At 42.9% G+C, this 8000-nt stretch overlaps 1 long non-coding RNA gene across 1 annotated transcript in view; it reads right to left on the reverse strand.

Moving 5' to 3' along the window:
* Positions 1-6481, reverse strand: part of LOC128347351 (uncharacterized) — a 97692-nt gene extending 91211 nt beyond the window's left edge. The window contains exon 1 of the long non-coding RNA XR_008317522.1: positions 6443-6481. This is a non-coding gene — a long non-coding RNA (uncharacterized LOC128347351). The remainder of the gene's footprint in view (positions 1-6442) is intronic.
* Between the last annotated feature and the right edge of the window lie 1519 nt (positions 6482-8000).

Genomic DNA, 8000 nt, shown 5'->3' on the forward strand with positions numbered 1-8000 from the left:
TGTCTGATTATTATTATTTAAATGAAAACTCAGTCACTATAAATATTTCACCCTCATCCCGCGTTTACGTGCTTTGTGGGGAAAGCTATATAAAAAAAGAAAGGGTTCATGTAGCAAACTGGCATAACATTGTTAGTGTTGGTTCTCCTGGTTGTTCAAGAGGAGACATCGGCAGGTTGTCAGGCTGCAAAGTAATGCATCCAGCAAAGCTGCTTGACTCCAGGCTGGAAAGGAACCATCTGCTTTTGATAACATTACTGAGCTCTTGCTGTTAGCAATCATCTGGACTCAAGTGAAGCCTGCTAAGCTTTGCTCTGGGGGTTTGTCACAGTGGGGCTCAGCACAGAAAGCTGGTGGAGACAAGTCTTGCAGAGATACATACTGTATGTTCCTGTTCGGCAAATGGGTCCACAGCTGTAGCAATGGAAACACCAGAAAGGCCAAATAGCCACAAGGTGCTTAACTCATAAAGTGAAGCAACAGAGAAACCCTTGCTAAATGTCTTGCCAAACAAGGAACATTCTCATGAGCAAAGAAGAAGAAAGGAATTGATATGATAAGCAGAAAGCATCCATCTAGAGCAGGCCTACACAAGTAATCCAACACAGCCTGATTGTCACGTAGGGTAGCCTTTCATGGCCTTGACAACCCTTCTGTCTTCATTGTCTGTCTGGGGCTGCACAAAGAGAAGAGGTTGTAAAGCACCTGGCAGGTCAAATATGAGGCTAGAGGGCTATGTTTGGTTCGGTGCATCACAGGTTCTCTGTTGCTCCTGAGGGCAGGACTAGAACCAATGGGTTGAAATGGCAAAGAATCAGTTTTAGACTAGATATTAGGAAGAACAAGTATGGTCCTGCAAGAAAATATTGCAGTATATTCTGGGTGCATATGTTACCTGAGCCTGTGCTTGAGCCTCGTGAACGTTTTAGGTAACTTTGACCTCTCAGAAGCAGAAAGGGTTGTGACTGACTTGAGGGGGTTTTCTTCAAACTGCGAAATTTCCCACTATTTTTGTTTAAGCCCTCCTTGTTACGAAGTTCCATTAGCCCCATCCGCCTGTTTGTCTGTTAGCTGCCCGCTGCGTCCACAAACATTCTATTCCACTGCATTGGGGCAGTTTTGCATTTATTTATTTGCTTGCTTGCTTGCATTGGGACAGTTATGGGTTTTGTTTTGGTGCACTTAGTATGTAGACTTTTTTCTTCAGATTTGTGTTAATTTAATGAATCCGCAGGTTACCCTGGGTCTGATGGTTCCTGCCTCTCCTGTCATTTTCAGCTCTTTTGGAAAAAACTGTAAGAGCTGTTTGACAGTGGAACTGTCTGCCTCTTGCAGTTGTGGACCCTCTTGCATTGGAACTTTTCAAAATGAGATGCAACAGTTTTCTGCATTGAGCAGGAGGTTAAACTAGATGGCCTCCAAGATCCCTTGAGACTCTAAAGTTCTATTATTCTAAGCTGTGCAGGTCTGATTGAGAAGGTACATCTTTCCAGTACATCTGTACAATACATTTCCACTATCAGTGTGATATATTTCCACAAAAAGCTTAATCAAGCTGAAATCCTTCCTGTGCTCATCTCATAACTGAGGCAAAGAAAACCCAGTTGTGTGAATAGACCTTAGAATATAGGGTAGAAATGACAAAAGCAGAGAATCTTTCACATTCCTTGTCAGGATAAGGAAATAAACATTCCCTAAAATAAACATTTATTGTATTGGCTTAAATTAAGTAAGGGGATTGTGATCACTTTACAGATTGCTCAACTCAATCATAGCACTTAGCTGACACTAATAGCTTCCTATGTGGCTACGTTACAGCGAGGAACCAGGGAATGGCCAAGAATTCAGTTATACTAAGGCTGATATGGAATTAATGAGAAAATGAAACCCCTCTAAACAGGCACGGTTTAATGTTTATTTAAGATGCTGTTTAATTCCCATATTTGTGGTGCAGATGCTCAGGGAAGCATGTGCTAGAGCCCAGATTTCAAGGACAAATCACAGCTAATGTTTCAATAGTTGTGCAAAACCTGGGCACCTGTGTGAGCAATGAGATTTCCAAGAGCAGAGAAGTTTTGTTAGATGATCTGCTAGTTGAGACTAACTTCCCTAACATTAACATTCATTCATTCATTCGACATATTATATCATCCAAAATGTATGTCTCTGGGTGGATTACAACAAAACACAAATTAAAACAAAATTAAAATGTTAGAACATTAAAAATAATTTAAAATTTTACACTGTTAAAAATTTCAGAAAACCCCCCTGTAAATCTAATTAAAAGCCAGGGGTGAATAAAGGTGTCTTAACTGCCTTTTAAAAGAGTTCTCAGAGATGGAGAGGCTCTTATTTCAGCAAGAAGTGCATTCCAAAGCATTGGAGTAGCAACAGAGAAGGACTGTCCCTGAGTAGCCACTAGACGAGCCAGTGGCAACTGCAAATTAAACTTTCCAGATGATCTCAATGGATGTTGGGGCTCATGGCAAAAATGTTCTATTAAATATCCAGGGCCTAAGCTGTTTAGGGCTTTACAGGTTATAACCAGCTCCTTATATTTTGCCTGGAAACTTATTGGGAGCCAGTGTAACTCTTTCAATACAGGAGTAATATGGTATCTCCAAGATGACCCAGAGACCAACCTGACTGCAGTTCTGTACCAACTGCAGTTTCCAGACTATGTACAAGACCGCCCCACAGAGTGCATTGCAGTAGTGAAGCCTGGAAGTTACTAGCATATGTACCACTGTTCTGAAGTTGTTTAATTCAAGAAACAGATGCAGCTGGTGAATCAGCCAAAGCAGATAGAAAGCACTTATGACCACTGACTTAACCTGAGACACCAGGGAGAGTTTTGGATCCAAAAGCACCTCCAGATTGTGTATCTGTTCCTTCTGGGGAAGTGTGATTCCATCCAGAACCGGCAGATCAAAATAATCTCCCAAGTTCTGACCCTTCACAATAAGTACCTCCATCTTATCTAGATTCAGTCTCAGTTTGTTATCCCTCATCCACCCCAGCACTGGCTCCAGGCAGGAATTTAGGGAAGTTATGCCTTCTCCTGATTGCTTCTCCATGTTGACATGGAGAAATAAATTTGGGTTTTGTCATCATACTGATAACACTTTGCACCAAATATCCTAATGATCTCTCCTAGGTTTAGCTGGTCTTGTGGTAGCAAGCATGACTTGTCCCCTTAGCTAAGTAGGGTCTGCCCTGGTTGCATTTGAATGGGAGACTGCACATGAGCACTGTAAGATATTCCTCTTAGGGGATGGAGCTGCTCTGGAAAGAGCATATAGGTTCCAAGTTCCCTCCCTGGCATCTCCAGGATAGGGCTGAGAAAGATTTCTGCCTGCAACCTTGGAGAAGCCACTGCCAGTCTATGTAGATAATTCTGAGCTAAATGGACCAATGGTCTGACTCAGTATATGGCAGCTTCCTATGTTCCTATGAAGCCCTGAGGGACCACATATGAAAGTTCAGATTTTGAAGGGACAGCATCTGGAATCTGCCTGAGAGGTAGGAGTGAAACTACTGCAAAGCAGTGCCTCAGATGCTCCAGAAGGATACGATGACTGATAGTATCAAAAATCACCAAGAGATCCTAAACGACACAGATCCTCTGTCAATCTCCAATTGGAGATCATCCATCAGGCCGACCAAGGCAGTCTCCACCCCTATAGCCCACCCAAAAGCCAGTTTGAAATGGGTCTAGATAATCAGTGCCCCCTCAGCTCCAGGCAGATAATCCACTGCCTGGAGCTGAGAGGCAACCACCCTTTCAATTACCTTTCCCAGTCACAGAAGGTTGGAGACAGGTCTACAATTGCCTAACTGAGAGATCCAATGCAGGTTTCAGAAGATGTCTAATGATTGCCTCCTTAAGACAAGAAGGTATCCTGTACTCCCTCAGAGAAACATTTATAATATCTACCAGGCCCTCTACAACAACTCCCCGCCCCCCATGCGATAGTATAAGCCATGTTGGACAAGGACCAAGAGATCAGGTGGTACCACTCCACTCCACTCCATCAGGTGGTACCACTCCACTCCAAACAGCTTATCCACATCCTCAGGAGTCACAAACTGAAACTGATCCAACCTAACCTGAGAAGAAGAGTTGCTGGACACCTCTGCATCAGACACTGCAGTAATTGTGGGGTCTGAATCTAAGTCGGCCCAAATACAAGAGATTTTACCCACAAATGTCACAGTGGTTAATTGATGGTTCCAAATTCTGATTCAAGGGAGGAGGGGCACTTACTAGCCCTCTCACAACCCTGAACAACTCTTCTGGGTATAAGCTTGCAGATGCAACATGGGCAGGAAAGAATCTGGGTTCATTGCCACATGTATCACCTTAGCATAGATCTTCAAATGTGCTCCATGTTATAATCTGTTGGATTCGAGCGGAGTCCTTCTCCATTTGTGCTCCAGTTATCACCTCCCCGCTTCAGCCCCCCAAGTTCTTCTGTATACCAAGGGTCCAGAGAAGTGGGTCTGAGAGGATGATCATGTATACTGTCCTGGTGAGTTTGCTGTTCTAATTCTCCACCGGGTCATCAACAGGATCACTGGCAGAGCAAACATCAAATCCTTCCAAGGTTCCTTGGGATCCTATTGGATCCAATAACCTTCTTGGGCACACCATCGTAATAGGTCCCTCACCCCTGTGGAGGTGGGAGGTTTTTGAGTCCAATCTTAACCAGATGGTGGTCCATCCATGACAATGGGGAAATCACAGGAATTCTCACCCACGGAACACCACCCTGATCAGAGTGAAAGACCAGATAGTGTGTGACGAGCAACGTGTGTTGGTCCTGAGATGGCTTGGGATAGGTCCATAGTTATCATGGTTGCTATGAACTCCTTAGCTGCCTTGGACAAAGGGAGTGTGGCCCGAAAGTCAGAGGGCCTGCCCCAGCCCTCCTGGTCACATTTCCAGATAGCATTTGCTGGCTGGATGCATTTATCTCCCTTTCTCTCCCTTGCTGGAGGAATCCAATAAGCTTTCTAGCCTGCTGGGGCAGGCCCTCCAGCTATCAGGCCTTGCCCCGATCGTGTGAGGGTGATTGGGCCATGGCCCTCTTGCTCGTGACACATGCACACAGATGTTATACGCGGGGGCTGCCAGCAGGAAGGGCACAGGCCACTCTTCCACTGGTTATGCCACTGTTGCCAATGTTACTTCTTCTGTTCCCCACCACCCCTGGAATGCTGGAATAGCCACCCCATCATCAGTAGATACTCCCCCTGTCTCCCCATCTCAGGTCAAACCCAAACACATTAGAAACCAATCTCACCCAGAATCTGATTTGAACATGATGAGTTAATAGGAAAGATGAACACTTGTATAGTCTAAATTAGTGATCTTCACTACTTCTGAAGCAAAGGCCATTTGGGCAAAATCCCTTCAACATGAGAGGCAGGGGCGTAGCAAGGTTGGAGGGGCCCCAGAGACAAGATTTTAAAATGGGCCCCTTGCTGATATATACACACAAACATACTTCGCAATATATATAGTGCACTCACACTCACATCTCCATTATGAATACATTGAATATTTATATAGTTATATTTATAACTATATATTGTTATAAATATAATGATATAGTTATAACTATAACTATATAGTTAATTGCCAGAACTATGATCTCAGGCAGGGCCAGACTGGGGGCACTGAGAAGGCAGTGGAATGTATGTGTGGAGGGCGCCAGGATTTGAGCAGAATGGGTGGGTTTCACCAGGTTTTATTTAATAATTATTTTTTTTGCTAACTTTTGATATCTGACCTCTGTTTCCTGTTGCTTATAGGTTACTATAAATACTTCAAATGAAGTATCACTTCTAACTATTAAGAAAGCACAATTCTATGTGCTAATAAAATAGTTTGGGTATATGTGTTCCTATGTAGCCCAGTTCCTGCAGGATAGTTAGTGGATGGCATCTTAATTCACTCTATAAGTCACTTGATAATCTTCCCTTCAGTCCTACAATAGCACTGTTTTGAGTTCTCTCTCCCCACCAGTTTCTATGAGATGCCTGCCCTCCCACCAGCGTTCCCTCTAATTCTTACCATCAGGGAGCAGAAAGAGTTTTGTTCTGGGCAGCACTATCAAGGCAGTGTGTGCACATTGCTCTCCCTCTCCCTCTCCCACATAAATAATGTGCCACACACAGTGTGGTGCACAAAAACATTTTCTTTCACCCCCAGGCCGCCACCTCTGGCTCTGACTTTACAAGAAGTAATGTCTTAGGACAAAACACTGCACAGGAGTCAAAGTTGCCTAAAAGCTATACTGGCTGACTAGAAAGTCCTTCCACTGAGAACAATGACACTTAATTTAAGGCAATTAAAAATAGTTAAATGTCTGAGGTGCTGATTTTGTGTGCTGGGATGGAGTGTCTGCCAGTTTTTTAGAAGAAATTCTGAACATACCTGCTAATACCAGCTTTTGCATGGAAAATCCTATCACTCTTCCTCTTTCCCTTACAAAGGTGTTGCTAGGTACTTAAAAGATCCAGGGCTTGGGCCCACAGCCTCCCCACATTTTGATAATGAAAGCCTTTCATGCTCTCTTAAAGGTACCCAACACTCTCCTTCCCACTAGCTTGCTTCACAGCTAAAAATGAATCTCCTTTTTCTCCTGCATCAGATATCTCCTGTATCCTACGCACACAGCTAAGAACCAGTGTGGTGTAGTAATTAGAGTGTCAGAATTAGGACTGGGGGACTTATGTCCCCCATTCAGTCATGAAACTCACTGTGGAACTTTAGCTGAGACACACTCTCTCTCTCCCCCCTCCAAACCTGCCTCACAGGATTGTTGTGAGGATAAAAGTGGGGAGGAAGAACATGTACACTACCCTGACCTCTTTGGAGGAAGAACAGGATGTGTGTGTGTGTGTGTGTGTGTGTGTGTATGTATGTGTATGTATGTGTGTGTGTATGTATGTATGTGTATATATATATATATATATATATGACTTTTAGCCACATGCACTCAAATCCTAAGCATGTACCCAGAAGCACATTCAAATAGCATTTTTACACCAATCACAGCAGCATGCAATTCAGTTTGATCTTTTATTTAGTACATTTCATTTAAGCCAAAAAAAAAAAAATCATATGCAAAAACCCCCATCATATGCAACTATAGTGTATGTCTATATACTACGGTATATATACACAATATATAGTGTGTCTATACACTACAGAAAGAAAAACCACTATTTTGATTTCAAATGGGACAGCAGTATGTCATATATGGAGTTACCCCAATTTTGCAAAATTGAAAGACAACCAATCATTTCATGTGCAATTTAAAAATGAGTTTCTTGTGAACTGATTTACAAAGCCTTATTCTGAAGCAAGTGTACAAAAATAGACTTTTGGTGGGGGAGCATGCTACAAACACAAAGCAAAATAATATAAAATAGTAATGTTTAAAAGGGGGAACATGTTAAGAGAACCATTTTCTCATATTTTGCTATTTAAGCTATTGTGAGAACTCTGTTGCTAAAAAAGCAGCATATAAGTATTTTTGATAAGGGCGGGGGGGGGGGGGAGAAAGCAACACACACAGAGACCAGATTAGAGCTATAAGCAGTGTAACTTCAGGAATAAAAGGCAGGAACAAAAACAAAAACAGATCCATTTTGTCACAGCAAAATGTCACAATTTTGTCACAATTTTGTCATTATTATTAATTTGATTTTGTTCCCACAGTATTGCGAGTGGCTCTTTAAAAGAAGCAAATCCCTGTCAAGCTCCAGTGCCCTCTTGGAAGGCATGCATGGAGCACTGGGAAGTGTAATTCTTGCAAGTGATCCCCATCGATCCAAATATCCATTCGGATATTTATCTTTGACCAAAGCTTTGGATAGGCCTATCAGTCAGGGAGCTGCATTTAAGGCAGGGGTGGGCAAATTTAGGCCTCCTGATGTTGTGGGAATAAGTTGTGGCTGGGGTCGTGGGAGTTGTAGTTCGACAACAG

Source organism: Hemicordylus capensis, chromosome 2 (assembly GCF_027244095.1).
Source record: "Hemicordylus capensis ecotype Gifberg chromosome 2, rHemCap1.1.pri, whole genome shotgun sequence".
NCBI lineage: Eukaryota > Metazoa > Chordata > Lepidosauria > Squamata > Cordylidae > Hemicordylus > Hemicordylus capensis.